General features: G+C 36.6%; 1 protein-coding gene across 4 annotated transcripts in view; it reads left to right on the top strand.

Moving 5' to 3' along the window:
* Nucleotides 1-1,445: 1,445 nt before the first annotated feature.
* Nucleotides 1,446-25,862, top strand: part of QQT1 (P-loop containing nucleoside triphosphate hydrolases superfamily protein) — a 112,954-nt gene continuing 88,537 nt past the window's right edge. For all 4 annotated transcript variants that reach the window (XM_090016859.1, XM_090016858.1, XM_090016860.1 and 1 more), the window contains exon 1: nt 1,446-1,549. The gene's annotated coding sequence lies outside the window, so the exon portion shown is untranslated. The remainder of the gene's footprint in view (nt 1,550-25,862) is intronic.

The following is a 25,862-nucleotide window of genomic DNA, read 5'->3' as shown; positions in this document are numbered from 1 at the left end:
CCGTTGTGTCGACCATGCTCTCATACTCTCTTGCTGTATGGAGGAAGTAGAGAAACAATGTGTTGGGACTGGTGTCGGCAGGCCCAACACCATATTTCAACACCTTTCACTAGAGGATATTTTGACAACAATGAAACCCTGTTTCCATCCCATAGCAGGGCTACCAAACATAGCCTAATAATCTCTATGAGCACATTTGAGACAAGACAAAAATGTGTTACACGTTAGAGGTGCATGTCCTATGCCTCGCACCTAGGGATGCACATGAGCCGGGTTCAAGCCGAGCTTGGGCTGGCTCGGCTCAGCTCAAGAAGAACAGGCCGTTCAAGCTCAGCTTGAGCTCGAGCAAAGCTCGCCTTGAGCTCGAGCAAAGCCCGGCTTGAGCTAAACATGTTTATAAAAGGTTTTCAAAGTCTTTTTAAAACTTGTATCAAAGCAGTTTTTAGAAAAAAGGAAAGTGGTGGGATTTGAATCCAAGCCACTTCAAAAGAGACCAAAAACTTACACACTAAGGTAACACGTCTTTTTATCTCCACGTAAGCAACAATATTATACATATATAAAATCTAATTTCTTTATATAACTATGTGAATCGAGCTTAATCGGGTTATTGAGCCTATCCGATGGATCATTTATTTTTCGAATGAGCTCCAGCCAACCTTAAACGGGTTGAGCCCGAGCTAACTCTGTTCGTTGTGCACCCCTACTTGCACCACTTGCTCACGTTTGCATGATGGCTACTTATATATATAAAGGAAGAAATGTTTAATTGATGATCATCTCAATGTTTGGTTTTTCTAGGCTTTGTAGAAAGAACATTTTCTCTCATTTTGGACCCACCAGCTGTTTTAGTTCTTCGACGTTGATAGTTGATACATCTTATGATTGTTGCAATTGAAGATATAATGTTTTTGCATGTAAAATTTAGTTGTGTAATTAGTTTGTTATATATGAATTTTTATTTTTTTTTGAGTTTTTTAATAATAGTTATTTGATTTTTCAAATTTTTTATATTTTGCACATAAATACTCGAGAAAATATTTTATCTCACGAGAAATTCACATCCGAGAAATTGCTGTTTTATATTTTTGTCTTTATGTTCTAACTTTGAAGTACCCATAACAAGACTAGATCCAGGTCCAATCGGGGCTGACATAATTAGACCCAACCCAGGGTCTAGATATGGACACCGCACCCAATAAAGATTTATTTTTTATATTTTTACATTGAAAACTTTCGGATCTTAATTGGTACTCGCGTCCTACGGGTTTATTTTAAAATTTTACAAACCAAAACCAAGCTTCATATATTACTTGGATCCTATGGGTCCGACCCAGCTAAGTAATGGACCTATTTCAGTGGTAGCAGACCCGGGTCCTATAGGACCCGATCTGGGCCGGAATGGTGTTAAACCCGACCCGTTGACAGGCCTTTTATACACATCTAGTTCGTCGATTCTTTCCCGAACGGAGCCTTCCGTGGGTTCATCGGCCACCCCTCCCTCCCCTCCTCTTTCCTGCACCGTAGAGCTTTCTGCGAGATATAGAAGGTTCTCTCTCTGTCTCTGTCTCCCGGCACCGGAAAATGGGTGGCAGAAGAATCCAAAGTCATGCCCATTTTGTTGCTAATCATCTTTTTCTTTTACTATCTATGAAAAAATTCAACTGGGTCATGCCTGTTTTGTTAATTTATCTCATTTTGTAGGCTCTTGTAATCTTGTATCCATGAAATCAATCACTGCTAATATCTCAAACTTGCCTTTTTAGTTCTGTGTACTGCCTATTTGACAGAATTTTCTAGAGAACAGAGATAGAAAATTTTGCACTACACTTGTTTGATAATTTTACTGACTGAGCATAAGCATCAGTTAGATATAAGACCATGTCTGTCTGAACTTAAAGAAAGTGATGCTAAATGTTTGGCTTTTGGTTAAGGTATTTGCTTTCCTGTTTGCTAGGAGAATCATTCTCGTGATTTTTATATGAACGAAAACCTCGTGGAAGTTATGGAAAAAAGGATATAGTAGTTGAACATTTTCATGGTATAAAAAAGAAATGCAATGCATTGACCATTATGATGTGTTTAAGTTCTCTACTTCCGGTTATAATATGATAAGACTAAATGTTTAATTTTGTGCAAACTTTGGAAACGGGAAATTTGGATTTTGCTTTGTTTTTCGTAGAAACATGCTACTTTGATGTCCAAGGATGAAAATATCTGGTTTCACTGTGCCTTTCTCCGTGCGAAGACGTTCTTGACACTTGGTACAAGGTTGTTGATGCATTTTAGGCAAGGGTGGTTAGTGGTTGCTTGTAGCTGAAGATCATGCAAGCTATTTCATGTAGTTCCTGTATGAGGCGGGTCACATTTATTGAGTCGGTCATTGCTGTCTAAAGGTACAGGTGTCACAGTGGCTTCCTGCAGCCTTGAATTGTACATGGCATTGTATGCTTGCATTTACATTCTATGTGCAGTGATCAAGTTAAAAGTTCTAGAATATTTGTTGTTTAAGATTTTCAGTTTAATCTGATTAGGATTCATGGAAACTTAGGTGGTTGTAAATGTTGTTGCTTGTTGGGCTTTGAATGAACATAAACTGTGCTTGTGGTGGTGTTTCACAAAAGATCAATAGTCAATTACTAGATGTGAATGGTATGATGAACCGGGCTTTCTTTGGTGGACTCATTTTTTTTTTCACTTGTGTAAATATGTTTCTTCAATTGATCATTTTATAAATATGAATGTGCATATGTATACAAGAAATAGAAAAAAGGAGAAAATATGTTAAATTTAAAAAAAAAACTACAATGGCTACTCAAAAATTGTTTGTTATGAGTTATTCTGGTGAAAAAAATTATGAAACTAGGTTGATTGTCATCAAAACAATAATCTTCAGATAACCAAGTTATGTGCAGGTTAACATGCTGCCATCCAAACAGCGAAACTGGCTTTTAAGGGCCTTTAGAAACCAGGTTTTCTTCCAACTTTTCAGCAAATGAGGTTTTCAGCTTGTCATACAAACAGGGCCTAAAACTTTCAAATTCCTCATTTATGGAGCAATTCTAAAACCTAATTCTTTCATTTTCAAGACCATGATTTCCAGCTTCAAACCCCATCTGCTAAACCATCTTTTGTGTTTTGCTTATACTAGTTTTGGGCATAAAATAGAATACATTTCAAATTACTTCTCTGTCTTTTACGTATCAAATCCCCAAAGTGCTTCAGAGAGTTCAGATTTTATGGCCAGCTTCCCTCCTCATCTTGATTCTTAAAGTTTGTTTCGAAAGTGCAAACATTCAAAAATGGTATTTATTTTACGAATGTCTGCTATTTTCTTTTTAGGGTGATTAATTTTAGTTTTGAGTCTTTTGACCAGCGTCAGTTAAAATTTTGCATCAGTTTATCACTTTTTTGAAATTTTAGAACTGCTTTTGTAAGTTTTTCTTTGCTTTATTTGCTATGTAATATTCTTGCAGTATTAACCTTGTCAAACTGGGAAGAATAGCACCAATTTACTTCTTTATTTTGCTTTGATGGTCTTAACTGCATCCTCTTCCAATATGTCTGCTTCCAATCACTCTTTATAATAGTTAATACTAAAATGCTTTACTTTCTTAATCTATCTCTATTCATTCAAATCTTCGTCTATTATGTGGCTTGGATCTTATTAGGCTCGAACTTTACTTGGATAATTATACTCAAACTTACCTTCAATGACTGAATGAACTCACTCTATATTGGACGCTGAACTCAATTTTGTCTAAGCTTGGATCAACCTTCTTTAGTTCCATACAGAATCTTAAATTTTAAGAATTTGAAGCGAGAAAGTTAATAAAGTCAAGAAACCAGACAATAAAACTTAGGACAAAGAAAAACAATTTTACTAAACAAAAAGGACCAGAATTGGATGTATCTTTATATGTGAGTGTGGGCAACCAACTATGTAGTTTGCAAAATGCTCAAGCATGTCTTGATGAAAGCTTGGGTCTAGTTTCTTTGTTAACAAACCAAACTTGAACTTACTACTGAATTTATATTTTGAACAAGCTGAACTCAAACCTTTATTGGAGCTCATTAAGAATTTGACAAGGTCGTCAAGAGATTGTTATTGTTGTATGAAATATGCTACAAAATGCATATTTTGTCCAATGTCTTGACCAAAAGAAACACCCCACTTTAGTCATAAAGTGTCATGTCTCTCACAGGGTAGCCATAAAGTGTCATGTCTCTCACAGGGTAGCTCTTGGGTTAGAATCTTGTTGCCACTGATCTTCATTGTTGTGCAAAAATATGAATATGTTCTTACCCATCCTTATTCAGGTGAAACCAAACTTGGTTTACAAGTTTGAATTGAAATAGGGAGCAACTTGAACTTGGCTTGAGGAAGTTAAGTTCAAATTAAAGCTTAACAAATTGAACTTGAAGAAGCAGTTTGGCCCAAGCTCAACTTGCATGTAGTGCTATTTATGTGCTTTAACCCTAAGGAACAAACTTAGAAGCACAAAAGGAGATCCGTCATTTTTAAGCACGATTTTCTAATCATGAATTGCCTAAAATCTCAGTATTTTAAGATTCATCTTTAGTGACCTCAAAACATACTGATTCTCTTTCCTTCATTCTCAAACCTGGCATTCACATTAAATGGTTCACCTACTAGAAAAATTCTTTGTAGTAGTTTTCATAGCAACTCTATGCTCGAACTTCATGGCAGATTGTGTCAGTAATTGTTGTTTGGTTCTCTTTCAAGAGAGCAAGGCATCTCCAAGAAAAACAAAAAGTCTGGTTGTAGATAGCCAGTTATTAGTATAGCCTTCAAATATAAAGCCTGTGTTAGAAGCTGCATTGCCAAACAAGCTGGACTAAATGAGTTAGTGGATTAGGGTTAACTCTGTAACGAAATGAAAAGTTCTCTCACACCTCACACAAGAAGCAAAAATACAACCCAAAAATGGGTTCAATCACACAAAGCCACTAAGGGCCAAGAGAGCACATAAAAAATAAATTATATTGATTGAAGAATGCTCAAAACAAACATAACATACAATGGACAAACTGTCCCATCTTTATACATAAGGTAGTGAGAGGCTCCCATTGTAGCCATTGGGGAGCTCCCAATGGTCATATTGTCAAGGACAATAATGCCCTTGACAATATAAACAATCAATAAACAAAAAAAACAAAGAAAATAAAAATACAAAAAAGTCAGTTCCACCCCTAATGGGCAGATCCTATTACAAGGGTCAAATGACCAAAATATCCGTAGAGGGTATTACCTATCAATGTTGTATCGTACCATATCGTATGATATGTATCACAACTATGGGAAAAATCAATATGATACACACTCATATCGCGATACAAGTGTGTATCGTATCTGTATCAAGTGTATCGTACAATATTGTAATAAAATGAGAAATAGAATGCAAGAGAATGCCTCTTATGGGCTTACAAGAACACAATATCAAATAACTCCAAGACCACTTATGGGTCAACACAAAAAACACATACACATAGGCCACACATGGGCCAAAAGCATACTTAAAATATAGAATTTTGTATAACAAAATGCTTGAGAAAGCATGGATCTTACAAGAGAGAGAATACCCCCTATTTATACACAAGAAGGGGCCAAAGAGCCATTGGGATCCTCCCAAACGACTAGAAATAGAGCCGTTGGGGAGGTCCCAACGACTCTATGGACTGATTACAATAATGCCCTCCAAGATAAACAAAATACCAAATTTGTACAATAGGGAACAAAAAGACTGTTGTGCCCTTAATGGGCACAACCATTGTTATAGCTATTGTATTGTATCGTACGATACGATGTGATATGTATAATTACTTTGGAGGAAAACGATACGTTACACACTCGTATCTCGATATGGGTGTGTATCGTACCTCTATCGGGTGTATTATACGATACACCCTTGTATCATACCGTATCATACGATACGGTATGATACGTATCATACAATACGGTATGATATGTATCATTTTTTTAATTCGTATTTCATAAACTTGGTTATTTTGTTTTTGTTTATATAATATGAAAGTATGAGTCTTATGGCATTGTTCTTGTGAGATATGCATGCAATATTATCTATGATTCTATATTGGTTGATGTTTGATGATGTCTTATGTAGTTTATAGAGACATAAATGTGATTTTATGGTTGTATTTTGTACAATTCATCATTCTTTTATATGTTGTGATTTTTTTAGAATTTTCGTTAAATTTTTCTGATTTGTCTTCATTTTTTTGAATTTTTTGGAAAATTTTTATTAAAAATTTATGATACGTTTACGATATGATACAATACAATATGGTGTTACCTTGGGCCTCACCGATACGGGTCTCCCCTATCATTTTGGATTTTTATTTAATTTAATTAAATTATATTAATTAGGTGTCCTATATGTCTAATAGGATTAGGAAACCTATGGAGCTGGAAGGATAGAATTATTAGTGAGGAAGGAGTCTCAATGGAATTGAGAATTGAGACTCTTGGAAAAATTACAAAAAGGGAGTACGAGAGGAACCCACATATGATTTTGGCTCTTTCTCTCTCCTCAAATTCGACCCCCTCTCCCTCTCTATCTTTTTCTCCCTCTTTCATGCCCTCTATTGAAGAAGCTTGGAGGTCCAAACTTCCATTAAAGACTAGTGTGGCTGAACCTTCGGTGGTGGTGCAACCTAGAGTAGGAGGAGATTCGCTCGACGGTATTGGTTTTTTGTCTTCACCTTCGGTTTTTCGACTTTTGAGGTAAGGGCACACTAACCATCTATGTGCATAGTGCTAACATACATACAATGTTGTGGAGGATCCTCATGTACATACTAATATGTCAATACCAGTCGTGTGTACCACATCGAATTGATATGACATCGATTATATGGATCCATGTTCCAAAACAATTTTTGGAAGAAAATCAGTTTTAGAGAAATGAAATAGTTTTTGTAAAAACATTTTTGGATGGTGTGGATCCATATTTGTGTATGATCAACATTTAGAGACTTAGATTTGTGTTGTATCTGTTATTATATGTGTACACATGATTTAATTCCGAAAACCATTGTTGTAAAAATCGATTTCGGTATATGGATGTGCCTTTTTGAGAAAATTAGTTTTTAATATATATACATATATATGTATATACATACACATATATATGTTATAGCTATATCATATATATGTACAAATATATATATGCATATGTGTATAACTTAACACCCCCCCTTAAACTCATGGTGCCACAACCGAGAGTTTGCCAAGGAGGAATTGAAATCTTGGTGACCGAAGTGCTTTGGTGAAGAAGTCTATCAATTGATACTCGGATGGTACATATGGCAATGTAATGCTATTTTTTAAGAATTCTTCTCTGACATAATGACAACCCATTCCGATGTGTTTGGTCCGCTCATAGAATGTGTGATTGCCGACAATGTAAACTATACTTTTGTTGTCACATTATAATCTTGAGGGTTCTGCTACGTGAACTCTCAGTCTTCTAATAATTGTTTCATCTATACCAACTAATTGTTTCATCTATACCAACTCAGAAGTAGTAGTTGCCATAGCTCGGTACTCTATTTTTGTGGAAGACGAGGATACTTTTCTTGTTTATTGCATTTTCACAAAATCATCAAATCCTTTACAAAAAAAACAAAAACCTGTACTTGAGCAATGATCATTCACATCTCCTCCCCAATCAAAGTCTGAATATGCAATAACTTCTAATAGGGAAAAAGATAACAAAAATAAATCACAACTAATAGTATTTATGATATATTTAATAATACTCATTACAACACTCATACGTACTGTAGTAGGAGCATGCTGAAATTGACTAGCAGAGTGAATAAAATGAGCGATATCAGAGTGAGTAATAGAGAGATAAGATAAAACTTCAATCATCTATATGTAAGAAGTTTGATCATTCATAGGTTCTTCATCATTCTTCTTTATCTTGACATTGATGACTTCTAGAGTATCAACTCATTTTTCATCAGAAAACCCTGATCGTTCTATGATCTCTGCTACATACTTAATCAATGACAAATAATAACCATGAGGTGAGTAAGCCACTTCAATTTTAAGAAAGTATCGTAAAACACAAAGATCTGTCATATCAAAGTTAGCTTTAAGAACATCTTTGATATGACTAACTCTATGCTTATCACCTCTTGTGATAATCATGTCATCAACATGGAGAAGTAATATTACTATGCTTGCATTAAAAGACTTAACAAACGATGCAATGTCAGTAAAATAAGATTTAAAGCAAAGTTGTATCATGAGACTATTAAATCAATCATACCAAGCCTTAAAAGATTGTTTTAGACCATAGAAAGCCTTCTGTAACCAGACTTTTCTATGTGCCAACCTTAATCCTAGTGGGGCTTCCATGTAAACTTTCTCATTAAAGTTACCATTCAAAAAAAACATTTTTAACATTCATTTGAAAGATAGGTCATTTTTTAATCGAGGTTATAAAAACAAGAATTCTAATAGTTGTCATTCGAGCAACTAGAGCAAATGTTTAATTATAGTATATTCCGTACTCTTGACTATATCATTTGGCTACAAGTCTAGCTTTATATCTCTTTAATGTCTCATTATTTTTTGTTTTAATTTATAAACCCATATGCACCCTATGGTTTTCTTTTCTTTTAATAATATTTGAATTTTACAAGTTTTGGCCTTTTCTAAAGCTTCTAATTCATCATTCATGATTCTAGTCCATTCTTGGTGATTCTTAGCATCATTGTAAGAGGATGGTTCTACATATGAGTGGATGACCATCAGACATACTCTATAATTGTGTTCAAAAGAGTCATATGACACAAATCTACTTGGAGTTTTGAAAATCCTCATGGATTTTCTAATACTAGATGAATCTGTCTTGATTTTAAGAATATTTTTCTAAGGCACATGTAGGATGATTTTTGGTACGTCGAGTATAAGTTTGAACTTTATTATGTGATTGGTCTATGTCATCAAGACCTTCATTCCCATTCTTATCTGCATCATGAGAGTCCTCATTGTCACTCTCATTCACATCATGAATGCCATTACTATCACAATCAACAACTTTATCATGCTCATTAGCAAGATAAAAAAAAAGAATAATCACAATGCTCTTTGGTTTTATCTTTATCAAACCAATTTTGTTTTCAAGGAACATGACATTTCTTGAAACATATAGCTTGTCCTTTCTAATTTCATAACATCTATACCTTTTTTGGTTTTCGGCATATCCCAAAAAAACACAAGGAATAACTTTAGCGGAAAGTTTGTTATTCTTGTTGTTAAGGACGAAGCATTCATAACAAAAAACTCTTAACCTCTTATAATCGGGCAGAGTTTTAAATAATTTTTCAATAGGAGAAAAAAATTCGTTGGTATTTGAAGGCATTCTATTTATTAAATAAATTGTAGTAAGGACGGCTTCAACCCAAAAACTTTTAGGAATATTTTTTGATATAAGAAGCGTTCTAGTAGTCTCAACAATATGTCTATGTTTCCTTTCGACTAGTCTATTTTATTGAAGAGTATAAGGACAAGTTTTTTGATGAATAATCCCATGTAAATCAAGATAATTTTTAAGTCTTGATAAAATTTCTCCTCCAGAATCAGATCTAAAATTTTTAATGTTGACTTTAAATTGAGTTTTTGTATAGTGATGAAATTTTTGAAAACAATCAAATACTTCGGATTTGTGCTTGAAGAAATATATCTAAGTGTGTCTACTATAATTATCTACAAAAATAAATAGTATGATACTCCTCTTTTGGACACAGTCGGAGCCGAAGCCGGTTCCCATACATCTAAATGCACTAACTCAAATGGTCTTTTGGATATAAAATGATTAGGTCCAAATGACAAGGATTTTATTTTACCAAGAATACAATCTTTACAAACTAAATCTTTTTCTTTATAATTTGTAAGAAATGAAAACAAATATAATTTTGACATACTAGGATGTCCTAGTCTTTTGTGCTAATTTTCTATGTCTTTTATTTTCATAAAATTACAAAAAATATGTTTTTTGATAATTCAAGGTTGTTCATTACATAGAGATCTCTCCTTCTATGGCCTCGCCCAATCGGCTTCCTGAACTGAAGATCTTGTATCAAACAACCATTACAACAACAAACAACAACAACTACGCTTTCATCCCAAAACAATTGGGGTCGGCGATATGAACCAACAACAACAACAACAACAACTACGCCTTCATCCCAAAACTCCACATGAATCCTTCTCCTCCAATCATTTCTATCCAATGCCATGTCCTCGGTGAGGTTCAAAGCATTCATATCCTTTCCTATCATCTCCATCCAAGTCTTCTTAGGCTTACCCATACCTCTTTTAACTAATATATTTTCCCATTTCTCCATCCTTCTAACTGGAGCATCATTAGGCCTTCGCCGAATATGTCCAAACCACCGTAAACAATTCTCTCTCATCTTATTTTCAATGGATGCAACCCCTACCTTTTTACGTATCTCCTCGTTTCAAATTTTATCTTTTATTGTATTTCCACACATCCATCTAAGCATATGCATCTCCGCTACACTCATTTTTTTGAATATGATGTCTCTTGGCAGCCCAACATTCACCATATAGTAAAGCGTATTAGAATATAGATCGGATATGGATCCAGTACTGGATCCATATCCATATAGAATAGGTTCACATGGTTGCTACATTATAATGTATTATACATTACTAACCAGGGGCAATCTTGCCATTGTAAACCTATTTTATACTAATGATGTTTAGTGCAGCACACAGAAAAGAAGTGGCTGCCGATTCCAAGGAAATCCCCTCTCCTCTCTTCTCCACTCCTTCTTGGTATTCACGATAGAACTGCCAACCCAAGCAGTTTTAACATGGTATCAGAGCAGCGATTAATCTGGGCGTAAAAGTGCATTCGTCAGGGATCGTGAAAGGATCTGCCAAGCCTTTAGCCGAGTCTTTTCCCTCATCAACTATCGTGAAAAGGCCTACTTCACGACCTACCGTGCCTAACCTTCAGTCGAGTTCACAGATGAGCTGAGTCTCCTCTTCCTCCTCTTCAGAACAACCGAGTTCCTCATCTTCAGAACAACCAAGTTTCAGAACAGCCGAGTTCCTCCTCTTCAGAACAGTCGAGTTTCAAACAGCCGAGTTCCTCCTCTTCAGTCGAGTTTCAAACAGGTCACCTCTTCAGTCGAGTCTTCTGCTCTTCATCCCCTTCAGCCGAGTTTGAAACAGGTCACGCCTGATTCATTTTTTTCTCCCTTTTCAGCGAGTCTTTTGTTCTCTTCCTTCTACTACTGAAATACTTCTTTTCTATCAACTGTTTCTTCTATTTTTCTTCGCTGAGATTCCTTTCAGCTTCATTCCCATATCACACCAACTATTTCTTTCCCACGCTGTCGTTATTTTCTGTTTTTCTTCTCCATCAATTCTGAGCATCACGTTACTGTTGGTCTGAAAACTGTTTTGTCACGACTGCTTTATTCTCTTCTACTTAACCTTTTAACTTGAATTGCTCTGTCGTTTTGTTGCTTCAGCCACTAGTGTTTTCATTTCAGTTTCAGTCACTAATACTTCAGGCAAGCCGTATCTTCTCGTTGTCAACCAGCTACCAATGGATACTTCAGACAATTCAGGTCTTTCTTCCAACTTCCTTGGACAACTAGTTTCAGAAAAATTGACTACCAACAACTACCTGACTTGGAAAAGGCAAATTGCTCCTTTTATTTGTAGTCAAGACCTTTCAGGCCACTTGGATGGATCTACTCCTATACCTCCAGAATTTATCATAACCGAAACCAAAGAAGATGGAGGATTGTCGAATACTATTCGCAATCCTGCATTTGTTTCTTGGATGAAGCGCGATCAGACTCTTGTTGCATACATCACTTCCACATTATCTCAAGAGATATTGATTTCCATTCCTGATGATTGCACATCCAAAGTTTTGTGGGAGGTTTTAGCTCAGACATATTCTCAGATATCAGAGGCTAAAATGCTGTTTCTCAAACGCGAATTTCATATGTTAAGAAAGGGGGCAATGAGCATTATTGAATTCTTAAATCAAGTTAAAAGCATTACGGACCAGTTAGCCATGGTTGGATATCCAGTATTAGATAAAGAAAATGTGCAACAAACATTGAATGCCTTGGGATCAGAATATCATGTCCTTGTGACCTCCTTATTGTGCTTACCTACATTACTCAGTTTTGAGGAATTACGTGCCAAACTGCTTCAATACGAAATGACTCTGAAGAACATGTCTGATACTTCAGCTGGACAATCATCTACGCATGAGGTTCTTGCCACAGGGATGATAGTTGATCGAGCACGAGGAGGACGTGGCAGAGGCAAGGGAATTTCCATCCAGGGTGAACGCGGATTACTACCCACACCAAATTCCACAACCAGTTTTTCAAGAAATGTTCTCACATGCTATCAGTGTAATAAACAGGGTCACATCAAAGCCAACTATTGGTTCAACCCGCAGAATCGAAACAGAGCGCAAAATAATAGAAATATTGCTACACCAGGAACTGCAGGTACTTTTCGGGTCAGTGATGATGCTAAGGATCTTTTCTTATCTGCGATGACCAACTTGAACTTGAAACAGAATGATGATGGAATATGGTATGTTGACTCCGGGGCAACGACTCATGTTACTGACAATGCAGGTAAATTCTCTACTTTGGTTCCCTATTCTGGAAAATCTAATATTGTAACTGGAGATGAGACTCACCACCCTATTTCAAACATAGGCAATGTCCTTATTCCTTTGTCTGAGTCATCTATTTCTTTATCTGATGTCGTTCATGCACCAAATATAAAGAAAAACATTGTCTCTGTATCTAAACTTGTTGACTCTACCAATTCATCTGTGGAATTTACTCGTACTTCTGTCTTTGTCAAGGATCTTCAAACGAAGGAGATGTTCGCTAAAGGAGAGCGACGTGGAAACATGTATGTCTTCAATGAAGATCCAACCTCCAGTGTCTTGAAGCCCAAGTCTGATCATGTCTCTGAAAACGTCCTAAGTTTATCCAAATGTAATAAGCCAGATCTCTGACATTCTCGTCTTGGTTATTGTAGTCAAGTCTTTATTGAAAAGTTAGTGTCCAATGGTTTTCTTTCAGAGTCTGTTTCATTTTCATTAAAGAATAAAATGTGTTTCAGTTGTCAAGTTTGCAAGAGTCATGTACTTCCTTTTCATCAAATAAATAAAAGATCTTCTATTCCTTTTGAGATAATATGTTCTGATGTTTGGGGTCCAACTCCCAATCCTTCTTCTTCTGGAAGTAAATATTATGTATCTTTTATTGACAATTTCTCTCGTTTTACCTGGATATTCTTCATGAAACACAAATCAGAGGTTTTTCTTATTTTTCGTCACTTTCATGCTTATGTTAAAAATCAATTCTCCCAAAATATTCAAATTCTCCAATATGATGGAGGTGGTGAGTATTCCTCAAAAGAGTTTTTAGATTTCCTTCAAGATAATGGGATACATCGTAGAGTTTCTTGCCCGTATACTCTACAACAAAATGGAATTGCTGAACGTAAACACAGACATATTGTGGAGAGTGCAATGAGTATGATGCATGGTTGTAATTTGCCCATCAACCTTTGGACATAAGCTTTTCATACTGCCACTCATGTGATAAATCGTCTTCCTATGCCTATCCTTGAAAATCAGTCTCCCTATTATGTTCTCTTTGGTATACAACCTAATTATGATGAGTTACGAGTTTTTGGATGCACATGTTATGTACATGTTGACAAATCCATGAGAAACAAATTTCAGAACAAAGCCTCTATATGCCAATTTGTAGGTTATGCAGATGAACACAAGGGGTACAGGTGTTATGACCCTATCAATAAGAAGATCAGAATTTCCAGAAATGTTGTCTTTGATGAAAATAACTTTCCAGAAAATAAAGCCAACTATGACCGTGAACATGGTGATATGGCTGATAATTGGTATAATCCATAGCTCAGTGCTGAACTTATCTCACATGCTGTTGAATGTACCACTTTGGCTCCTGAAAACATACATGATGAGACAGTTTCAGATAAGGTGTCGGAAACAGAATGTCAGAGATACAAAGGAAATGTCTACACCAGAAGACCCAGAGCGCAAGCAGATGCACCTGTTGGAGAACACATGACATTCCCCAATAATGTGGAGGCACCAAGAAAATCAAGCAGGATAAGACATCCAATTGAAAAATGGGTAAGTTATGATAACTCCTCTATGGATTTTCAGATTTTCCTATCCAAGGTTGAAAAACATGAAAAACCACTTGGATTTTGTCAAGCTGTTCAATCTGACAAATGGATTGAGGCGATGAATGAGGAAATAGAGGCACTTCATGAGTGTCGAACATGGGAGATAGTTGGTCGTCCCCTAGATAAAAATGTTGTTGGCTCAAAATTGGTGTATAAGATTAAATATAAACCGGATGGGAGCATTGAACGATACAAGGCACGTCTTCTTGCCAAAGGGTTCACCCAAGAATATGGTGAAGATTACGATGAGACCTTCAGTCCGGTAGTGAAAATGCGAACCATTCGCATTATCCTCGGCCTGACCATTGAGCATGGGTGGAGCCTTAGTCAGCTTGATGTCAAAAATGCATTTCTTCATGGGGACTTAAAAGAAGAAGTCTATATGGAGCAACCTCAAGGTTATGCATGTAATAAAATGGTGGTCTTCAACAAATGCACAAATAACTCACAAACAAGTGTCTATTGGAGACACTACAAGCATGACCCTTGAAAGGGTATAAAAGGAAGAACACTTGAAAAATAAATAATACTTTATTCATGAACAAAATGCTTAAGAAGCATGGTTATTTACATTGAAGGGGTTCACCCCTATATATACAAAAAAATGGGAGAGAGAGGAGAGCTCATTTTGAGCTCTCCAAAAAGAGACGTTGGATTCCAACGTCTCTTAATATAGCTGTTGGACTACAGTCCAACAACATTTATTATTATAGCTGTTGGACTATAGTCCAACAACATTTATTATAGATGTTGGACTACAGTCCAACAGCTACTTGCACAGTCAAGTTCCAACAGGAACTTGACTGGATCAAAATGTCTAGTTTCTATTGAACTAGATGCTAAAAAAGAAAATAAAAAAATAGAAAAAGAAAATATAATAATATTAAATATATATATATATATATATATATATATATATATATATATTGCAGTTTACATTTTAACACTCCCCTTCAAACTTACGGTACAATGAGCGAAAGTTTGTCTAAGAGCAAGTGAAATCTGGGAGCAGCGAGAGGCTTGGTGAAGAAGTCTGCTAATTGATATTCTGATGTAACATATGGCAGATCAATGGTTCCATTAAGTATTCCTCTCTGACATAATGACAGTCCATCTCAATGTGTTTAGTGCGCTCATGGAATGTCCGGTTGCTTGCAATGTAGATCGCACTTTTGTTGTCACAGCACATCTTTGAAGCTTGCGTTGCTTTAGCTCCAATATCCGCTAGCAATCGTCTGAGCCAAACAACCTCCATAGTGGTGGTTGCCATGGCTTTGTATTCAGCTTCAGTGGAGGAAAAAGAGACTTTCTGCTGCTTCTTGCACCTCCACGAAATTAAGGTTTCACCTAGGAACACACAAAAACCAGTAGTTGAGTGTCTATTATTGGGATCACCTCCCCAGTCAGCATCAGTATATGCAATTAAATTTAATGAAGATGAAGCAGACAAGAAGAGTCCTCGTGAAAGAGAGGATTTTAAGTATCTAATAATACACAAAATTGCTCCCATGTGCACAGAGGTGGGAGCATGCTGAAACTGACTGACTGTATGAACCGCATGAGTTATATCTGGCCTAGTAATGGAAAGATAAGAAAGAGCTCCAACAAGTTGTCTATAAGGAGTAGGATCATCAAGAAGTTCTCCATCATCAATTTTCATTTTAACATTGACAACTTCTGGAGTGTCTACTTTCTTATCATCTGTAATTCCAGACCTGGAAACGATATCAAGAGCAAATTTAGATTGAGATATCAAATACCCCCGAGGGGAATAAGCAACTTCAATGCCTAAAAAATATCTTAATAAACCTAAGTCAGTCATTTCAAAGTGAGTTTTAAGAAGAGATTTGATATTTGCAACTCCCTGTTTGTTGCCTCCGGTGATGATCATATCGTCCACATAGAGAAGAAGAATAATGATGCCTGCATCAGATTTCTTAACAAACAAAGCAGTGTCAGTTAAACAAGGTTGAAAACCAATATCAAGCATAACATGACTAAATCGGTCATACCAGGCTTTTGGAGCCTGTTTAAGACCATAAAGAGCTTTTTCTAGACGAAGAGCTTAACCCTTAGGGATACTAATACCAGGTGGGGCTTCCATGTATACTTCTTCAACGAGATTCCCATTCAGGAAAGCATTTTTGACATCTAATTGAAAGATAGGCCATGTTCTAATGGAGGCCAAGGCTATTAAAGTTCTAACAGTGGTCATACGGGCCACAGGAGCAAATGTTTCTTTATAATCGATGCCATACTCTTGGGCATATCCTTTTGCTACTAAACGGGCCTTATATCTTTCCAGGGTCCCATCACTTTTGGTTTTGACTTTAATGAGGAAGATGGCATCCTATTAATGAGGTAGGTGGCAGTTAGGACCGCTTCAGCCCAAAAACTTTTTGGAACTTGATTTGCAATTAGCAATGTCCTAGTAGTTTCCATAATGTGCCGATGTTTGCGTTCGGCTAGGCCATTCTGTTGTGGAGTGTGTGGACATGATCTTTGATGTGTAATACCATGTAAATTGAGATAGTCTTTGAATTTGTTGGACATAAATTCTCCCCCTGAATCAGTGCGAAAAACAAAAATATCATTTTGAAACTTATTTTTAACCATTTTATGAAATATTTGGAAGTTAGCAAAGACATCAGATTTATGTTTAAGAAAATAAATCCAAGTATGTCTAGAAAAGTCATCAAAAAAAATGACATAATATGTATAACCACCTTTGGAAATAACTGGTGCGGGGCCCCAAACATCCGAATGTATTAACTCAAGTGGTCGTGAGGAAACAAAAGTTCTACTAAGAAATGGTAACCTTTTCATCTTGCCAAGAATGCAGTCTTTATAAGAAAAATTTTCAAAATTACAAAATTTTTCCAAACTTGAAAAATATTGAATTTTAGACATATGAGGATGGCCAAGCCTTTTGTGCCATAAATCCAATTCTAATTTCTGAATATTATAACAAAATGCATTCTTGGGTAATTCCAAAAAGTCCATGTACTAAAGTCCTCCTTCTCTATGGCCTTCCCCAATCAGCTTACCTGACTGGCGATCCTGTACCCAACAACCATGAGAAGAGAAGGAGATATTACATCCATAATCAGATATTTGCGAGACAGATAAGAGATTCAAATTAAGTTTAGGGATATATCTAACTTCTGGGATAAAAAATCTTTTGGATTTTTGAAGATTTTCAAAACATCCTATTCCTTTTACTTCGAGAGATGTGCCATCGGCTGTAAAAACCTTTGACACACTTGAGTTATTTTTAAGACATTTGGATAGACTATTAACATTTGGGGTCATATGAAAAGAAGCACCAGAATCTAAAAGCCAAGGAAAGTTACCTGGACCGGAGAAAGATGCAACTGCCGCTCCAGTTGAGGCTTCGGTTGAGGAGGATACCCCTTTGAGAAGAGGTTGAAGGATTTCCATCAGTTGAGCCATAGACACAGGTGCATCTTGATCTTTTGACTCAGATTCAACAGATGCAACTCTTTTTTCTTCTCTTCTTTTTAACTTTGGACATTGAGGCCTATAGTGCCCCGATTCATAACAATGATGATAAATAACTTTTCTTTTATCAAAGTCGCCATTTTGCCTTCCAAAATGAGGCGGCTTGTAAGTACGAGTATGATTCCCCGGTCTAGATACAGCTAAAACGGAGTCATCATCAACTTTTGGAGTACTTTTTCTAAGTCTATTTTCTTCCATAGTGAGCTCTTCTATAGTATCAACAATAGAAGGAATTTTTCCACGATGTAAAAGGGCCGATTTGGTGGATTCAAACTCCGGCCTTAGACCATTCACAAATTGATAGAAATGTTCCATATCGAGTTGCTTTTGGCGAAGCTCGATGTCTTCGGCACAATGCCATTTGGGTTCAAGAAGAGCCAACTCTTCCCAAAGTTCGAACAACTCATTATAATATTCTCGAATAGTTTTATCTTTTTGAGTCATTGTCCGAACTTTATCTTGTAAATTGTATACATGTGCAATATCTTTAAGGGAATACATGTTTTTGAGGTATTCCCAAGCCTTATCGGCATACTCAAACTTAGCTAGACTAGAGCATTTTTTAATGTCTATGCTATTGATGAGCCATGACATAATTTTTGCATGCCCTATCCTCCATTCTTTCCATTTCTTTTCATAAGTGGCTAACGCCTTACTCTTCTCTTCTTCCGTTAGAGGAACCTCTTTATCACCCTCTTTCTTGGTAAGAGATAGTTTAGGTTCCAAATCGGAACCATCCACTATACCCCATAAACCTTTTCCCTAAATGTGGTGCTTCATAATCGAAGCCCACATTACATAGTTAGTATCATTTAGCTTCGTAGGAATGATGGTGATCTTATCATTGTCATCCATCTTTTACAAGGGTAAGAGAGGAATAAATAGGAGGAGAGAGAGAAAAATAAAAAGAAAAGAAAAAGAGTAGACAAAGGAATAAGAGAGGATACAAAACCAATTTTTTTTGTAGCACAAGTTCGCCTTTCTTCAAACAAATCTTCTTGAGCCAAGAACAAGGTGATGAAACACCTTTTGTAAATGTGGCACGAAAATCGAGGCGGAAGCACTTCAAGATCTAAGGATTTCGTAGCTCTGATACCATGTAATAAAATGGTGGTCTTCAACAAATGCACAAATAACTCACAAACAAGTGTCTATTGGAGACACTACAAGCATGACCCTTGAAAGGGTATAAAGGAAGAACACTTGAAAAATAAATAATACTTTATTCATGAACAAAATGCTTAAGAAGCATGGTTATTTACATTGAAGGGGTTCACCCCTATATATACAAAAAAATGGGAGAGAGAGGAGAGCTCATTTTGAGCTCTCCAAAAAGAGACGTTGGATTCCAACGTCTCTTAATATAGCTGTTGGACTACAGTCCAACAACATTTATTATTATAGCTGTTGGACTATAGTCCAACAACATTTATTATAGCTGTTGGACTACAGTCCAACAGCTACTTGCACAGTCAAGTTCCAACAGGAACTTGACTGGATCAAAATATCTAGTTTCTATTGAAATAGATGCTAAAAAAGAAAATAAAAAAATAGAAAAAGAAAATAATAAAAGAAAATATAATAATATTAAATAATATATATATATATATATATATATATTGCAGTTTACATTTTAACAATGCAGAGGGAGACCCAAAAGCCTATGTATGTAAATTAACCAGAGCATTGTATGGTTTAAAGCAAGCCTCCCAGTCATGGTTTGAAAGCTTCTCCTCAGAGATTCAGAACCACGGTTTTATTCGTTCCCAACTAGACCATTCTTTATTCATATACAGGGATGGAACCACTGTAGTTTTCTTACTTATATATGTTGATGATATAGTGGTCACTAGTAATGCTCTAGAGCATATTCAACAAATTAAAGTTTTGCTGAGTATGCGATTTAAGATGAAAGATCTTGGAAAGCTAAGGTATTTTCTTGGTGTAGTAGAGGTGGACGGACAGGATGGAAAATGTCATTAACTCAACACAAATACACTCTTGATCTTTTGGCCAAAGCAGGAATGACAAATTGCAAACCTGTGCCTACACCCAGTGTTGTCAATAAAAAACTCAGCATTTATGATGGCGAGTTGTATCCTGATTTAACCAAGTATCGCAGTTTAGTGGGCATGTTACAATATCTTACTTTTACTAGACCCGATATTGTATATTCTGTAAATCAAGTATCTCAGTTTATGCATGAACCAAAGACTGGTCATATGGATGCCGTCAAGCGTATTCTCCGATATCTAAAAGGCACGGTGGGTGATGGACTCAAATATGCTCAATCTTCATGGGCAACACCGAAACATGACATATTGGCCTATATAGATGCAGACTGGACAGGAGACCCAGACGAAAGAAGGTCGGTTTCTGGATACTGTGTTTTCATTGGAAGCAATCTTATCTCATGGAGTAGCAGAAAACAGAAAGCTGTGGCAAGGTCTAGCACGGAGGCAGAATATAGATCTATGACAGCTACCACAGCAGAAGTAACCTGGGTTAGACATCTCCTTACAGAAATGGAGAGAGTATCTCAAGTTCAACCCTCAAGTGTGATAATAGAAGTGCTGTACAAATTGCTTTCAATCCTGTTCATCACGGTCAGACCAAACATATTGAGATTGACCAACATTTCATCAGACAAAAGATAACAAACAAAGAGATTGAACCGGTCTATGTGCCTTCAGAAGACCAAGTTGCTGATATGTTCACAAAAGGTCTCACAAGTAACCGCTTTTGGTATCTGAAGAACAAGTTGCACATGGTTCAATACCATGCACAACTTGAGGGAGGGTATTAGAATATAGATCGGATATGGATCTAGTACTGGATCCATATCCATATAGAATAGGTTCACGTGGTTGCTACAATATAATGTATTATACATTACTAACCAGGGGCAATCTTGCCATTGTAAAATATTATTGTAAACCTATTTTATACTAATGATGTTTAGTGCAGCACACAGAAAAGAAGTGGCTGCCGATTCCAAGGAAATCCCCTCTCCTCTCTTCTCCACTCCTTCTCGGTATTCACGATAGAACTGCCAACCCAAGCAGTTTTAACAAAGCGGGCCTAATTGTCGTCCTATAAAACTTTTCCTTCAACCGCAATGGCATTCTACGATAGCACAACACTCCAATTGCACTTTTCCATTTCATCCACCCAACCTTTATCCTATGATTTACATTTCCATCAATTTCTCCATACTTTTGAATGATAGATCCCAAATATTTGAAATAGTCATCCACCGTTAGATAATATTTTTTTTTGCATCCATGATCAACAATTTGAAAATAGATAAAAAATTTAAATTCAATTTTGGCACTATTCTAACATTTGATACATGAATAGTTTGATGTTTTTGTAAAGTTTCAAAACTTTTGATTTTTAAGAAATTTTCATCGATGATTGAAACATAAGAATCATTTGGGTTAATATGATATTCGGATAGTATGAACTCATTTGACATCATATGAAAAGAAGCTTCAGAATCAAGAATCTAAGAAGTCTTACCGAGATCAATACATGTGGATATGACCGCATAGGAGAGAGAAGGGACTTGATTTTTGAACATTTGTTGTAATGCTTCCGTGAGTTGCACTAGAGACATTGAACCAATGCTTTTGGAGTTTTCATATACACCATTCCTTTCAAAGGATGGTCCTACGAAAGCCACCTTCTTTTCATCTCTTTGATCTTCTCTTCTCCAAATGAAGCAAAAAGGCTTGATGTGACTCGACTCATTGCAAAAGTGACATTAATTTACCACTTTTTTTGTATTCATAGTCATTTCTTCCATGATCATTGGAGCTTTTCCCAAAGTGAGTGGGCTTGTAAGCCTTTGTGTGGTTTTCGGTCCATGACATAGCAAGCACCAATTTTTCATTTTTAGAGAAAAGTTTCTTTAATCTATTTTTCTCCATAGTTAATTCTTCAAGTGTTTCAACTATGGCAAGTACACTTCCTCTATGAAGAAGGGCCAATTGGTCCTTTCAAATTTGGTTCTAAGCCCATTTACAAATTGGTAGAAATGCTTGTTTTAATTTGATTTTCACGAAGTTCTACGTCTTGAGGGCAATGTCATATACGCTCTAAGAGAGCCAATTCATCCCAAAGAAAAGAAAGAGCATTATAATATTCTCTAATACTCATTTCCCCTTGGGTCATAGTCCTAATTTTATTTTGTACGTTACATATACAAGCTATGTCTTTTAGACGATACATATCTTTTAGATACTTCCGTGCATCATTAGCAAAATCAAATTTTGCCAAACTCGAACACTTCTTGATGTTAACACTATTAATGAGCCATTCAATCATCTTAGAATGACCCATCCTCCATTTTTTTCATTGTTTTTGTATTCATCAACAACTTTAGACATCTCTTCTCCTTGGAGTGCTACTTCCTTGCCATTTTCGAGCTTGGTAAACATGAACTTTGGTTTGCTTTGGTTCTCTTTTGGTGCCATATACCATTTTCCCATATTGTGTTTTACTATGGATGCCTACGTCACATAGTTTGTATCATTGAGTCTCACGAGAATAGAGATAACTTTTTTATCATCCTCCATTTTTACAAATAAAGAATAGAGAGAGGAAGAGAGAAATAAAAATAGAAAGAGAGGAGGTAGAATGAAAGTGAAGTACTCTTTGGACACTACGAGCTCACAATCACACAATCCACACTCTCACGTCCACACAAACTAGTTCCCTAAGTGATGGCTTTGATACCATGTAATGAAATGAGAAATAGAATGCATGAGAGTGCCTCTTATGGGCTTACAAGAACACAATATTAAATAGCACAAAGTCCACTTATGGGTCAACACAAAAAACACATACACATAGGCCCCACATGGGCCAAAAGCACACTTAAAATATAAAATTTTATATAACAAAATGCTGAGAAATTATGGATTTTATATAACAAGAGGGGGAATACCCCTATTTATACACAAGGGGCCATAGAGCCATTGGGATCCTCCCCAACAGTAGGTCCCAACTGTAAGTTTTTTCCAGAGCCTGTGAACTAGAAATTAAGAGAAGGAAGGGAGAGAGTATCAGATTTGATATCTGGTACAACATCTACAGGAAACAAAGAGAGAGAGAGAGTGGTACAACATCTACAGGAAACAAAGAGAGAGAGAGAGAGAGAGAGAGAGAGAGAGAGAGAGAGAGAGAGAGAGAGAGAGAGAGAGAGAGAATGGCTGGGGCGACACTCCAATACTCGACCTCCAAGCCCTAATCCTTTATAAATAAAACATGGTATACAATGATCCTTGTAATATCAGAGATATTACAAGGATGCCATTAATGAGTAATATTCAGCATGTGTTCATTTAACATACCATGCGTATGGATCTGGATCCAGATCCATACGCAGGTTATATTTTAACACCCTCCCTCAAGTTGTACGTGATTTTGGATCATGTACAACTTGCTCTTCAATAGCCAAAATTGACGTCCTGTTAACCCCTTGGTAAACAAGTCTGCCACTTGATCTTCTGTTCGAACATGACGTAGTTCTATCTCCTTCATCTCGACTTTCTGCCGTATGAAATGTTGATCAATCTCAATGTGCTTCGTTCTACTATGCTGGATAGGATTACATGCAATGTTTATTGCGCTTTGATTGTCACATAGAAGAAAAGATTGAATAATTGTCTCCCCAAGATCACTCAATAAGTGTCTAATCCATGTGGCTTCTGCCGTGCCTGCAGCCATCGATCTATATTCAACCTCTGTACTCGATCGTGCCACTGCCTTTTGTTTTCTGCTGCTCCAGGACACTAAATTGTGTCCAATAGATACACAATATCCAGAGACAGATCGTCTCTCATCTGGATCCCCTGCCCAATCTGCGTCTGTATAAGTGATGAGTTTATGTCCTCTATGCAGATTATCGTTCTTGCGATAAACAAGTCTGTCTCCTATAGTTCCTTTTAAATAGCGTAGAATGCGCTTCACAACTTCCATATGACCCTCCGTTGGAGCATGCATAAACTGGGATACCTGATTGACAACATAAACTATATCAGGTCTGGTAAAGGTCAAGTACTGTAACATTCCCACGAGACTTCTATACATTGTAGGGTTGACACAAAGATGACCATCTTCAGAGCTCAACCTTTGATGCAATACACTGGGAGTACTGACTGGTTTGCAATTCGTCATACCGGCTCTTTCAAGAAGGTCAAGAGTGTACTTTTGTTGCATGAGTGTCAATGTGTCTTGTTGTCTGTCAACTTCCACACCAAGAAAGTACCTCAACTCCCCTAAATCTTTCATCTTAAAAGTTTTCATTAAAAATTGCTTCACGTCTTGCACATGATTATCTGAACTCACAGTGATCACAATGTCATCAACATATATAAGAAGTATAACAATGTCTGCCTTTTGGTAAATAAAGAGTGAGTGATCCAGAGAGCATCTTCTAAAACCATAACTCTGAATTTGCATAGAGAAACTTTCAAACCAGGAACGGGACGCCTGTTTCAGCCCATACAGAGATTTCCTTAGTTTGCACACCCAGGCAGTAGGATCTTTCTCGGCATAATCAGGAGGTTGCTCCATATACACTTCTTCCTTTAAAATTCCATGCAAAAATGCATTTTTAACATCCATCTGACTAAGACTCCAACCTCGATCGACTGCTAGGGATATGATGACACGAATAGTACCCATTTTGACTACCGGACTAAAAGTTTCATCGTAGTCTTCACCATATTGTTGTGTGAATCCTCGATCAACAAGTCGCGCCTTATATCTGTCAATACTTCCTTCAGGCTTATACTTTGTTTTATAAACCCACTTTGAGCCAACTACATTCTTTCCTTCTGGCTGAGGGACTATTTCCCAAGTCTGGCATTCATGAAGAGCTTCCATTTCTTCATTCATAGCTTCAGTTCAATGACGGGATTGAAGAGCTTGTTTAAAACAAGTGGGTTTATCCTGTTTTGTGAGCTGAGACATAAACAACTAGAAATCAAGGGAGAAAGTCTCATAACTCACCCATCGTTGAATAAGATGCTTAATGCGTGACAGCTTTTGAGCCGAATCATTGGCGATGCTTTCCACATTCCTCGGCTCTGTAGTTTTGTCCCGTCTAGTATATATCTGTCCAGAGAAGCATTCGACTGGGGTTGGCTCAACTGGAGACTCAACTGGAGATAATTCAACATGCATCTGTGAGTCATTCAATTCCCTACTCAAGCTGAAAGAAGGACAATTTGTCTGACATGTTTCTCCTGTATTAGCAAAAAGATCTGCGCTCATCCATGGATCATATACTTCTAATTCTCGAGATGACAACGCTGCAGAGTCATTAACCTGAAAATTTCGTTCGTCAAAAACAACATTTCTGGAGGTCCTAATACGTTTTGTATTAGGATCATAGCATCGATAACCTTTGTATTCATCTGCATACCCAACAAATCTGCATTTGATAGCCTTGTCCTGAAACTTATTTCGCAGAGATGAATCAACATGTACATAACATACACAACCAAAAACACGCAGCTCATCGTAAGAGGGATGTTGCCTGAATAAAGTATAATAGGGAGATTTCCGATCCAAAAGTGCCATAGGAAGACGATTTATGATATGAACAGATGTGTGAAAAACTTCTGTCCAGAGACTAACGGGCACAGTGCTATCATGTAACATGCTCATCGCACTCTCGACAATATGCCTGTGTTTCCTCTCTGCAACCCCATTTTGTTGAGGAGTATGAGGGCAAGAAACCTGTCGACTTATTCCTTTATCCCGAAGAAAGGTAATAAACTCGTTCGATGAATACTCTCCTCCACCATCACATTATAAATGCATAATATCACAAGCAAACTTTGTTTTGACCATCGAATGAAATTCTCGAAATATTTGAAAAACTTCATGCTTGTGTTTTAAGAAATATATCCAAGTATAACGGGAATAGGAATCAATAAAGATAACATAGTAACGACTGCCAGAAAGAGAGGGAATAGGTGCGGGTCCCCAAACATCAGAACAAATAATCTTA

The sequence above is a fragment of the Nuphar pumila genome, chromosome 9 (genome assembly GCF_984573655.1).
Source record: "Nuphar pumila chromosome 9, dmNupPumi1.hap1.1, whole genome shotgun sequence".
Taxonomy (NCBI): domain Eukaryota; kingdom Viridiplantae; phylum Streptophyta; class Magnoliopsida; order Nymphaeales; family Nymphaeaceae; genus Nuphar; species Nuphar pumila.
This window is presented reverse-complemented; position numbering and strand designations above follow the sequence as displayed.